At 40.8% G+C, this 850-nt stretch overlaps 1 protein-coding gene across 1 annotated transcript in view; it reads right to left on the reverse strand.

Moving 5' to 3' along the window:
• Nucleotides 1-850, reverse strand: part of LOC107574177 (solute carrier family 12 member 6-like) — a 38,967-nt gene that overhangs the window by 9,677 nt on the left and 28,440 nt on the right. The gene's annotated exons all lie outside the window — the stretch shown is intronic.

Genomic DNA, 850 nt, shown 5'->3' on the forward strand with positions numbered 1-850 from the left:
ACACGCACACGCCCCTGATTAATACACACAAGATTAACACACACACACACGATTAATACACACACACACACGATTAATACACACACACACACGATTAATACATACACACACACACACGATTGATACACACACACGATTGATACACACACATGATTGATACACACACATGATTGATACACACACATGATTGATACACACACATGATTGATACACACACATGATTGATACACACACATGATTGTAAATATTGCTGTTTTTTTCTTTCGCTACAGTTGGTTGTGTTACTGTGAGTCATTCTCCTCAAATGCTATTGAAGTTAGAAAAGTGTATACCAATGTCGTATGTAACTTTAGAGACGGTCCCTAGATGTGTGAATATCGAATGCCGGGGAATGACACCTCTGGCCGTTCCGTTGGGTCGGTTGTAAAGTCACAGATACTGTACGGACAATACGGCTCAGTTTTTCTATGTATCTTGCTCTGTTGAACACTTTACAGGCTATACTGGATTTACAGCATGCATCCATCTCCTGTCAGCGGGAAAGCCTGGCCCTAAGTTGTACTCTAACAAACACACAAAATCTTGTCTCTGTAAACTGTCGTGGCTGTAGATTTTGGAATCCAACTCTGACAAAAAAAACAGAGAATCACATGCAATACTTTTAAATTACGCACGAGTAAATTAAAATGACACACAAATGCTTTGAATTACGTACGATTATCTTTGACAGTGATTGTACGGGCCTGTGTAACGTTAGACCATAGAGAAACATAAAGCGCGATCACGCGCATCAAACAGGTCTTGCGTGTCAGCTACATCCCGCAACAGTTCAGCAAGTGCTCTCCCATTC

This window comes from Sinocyclocheilus grahami, unplaced genomic scaffold (assembly GCF_001515645.1).
Source record: "Sinocyclocheilus grahami isolate Dianchi unplaced genomic scaffold, SAMN03320097.WGS_v1.1 scaffold2137.1, whole genome shotgun sequence".
NCBI classification, from domain to species: Eukaryota; Metazoa; Chordata; class Actinopteri; order Cypriniformes; family Cyprinidae; genus Sinocyclocheilus; species Sinocyclocheilus grahami.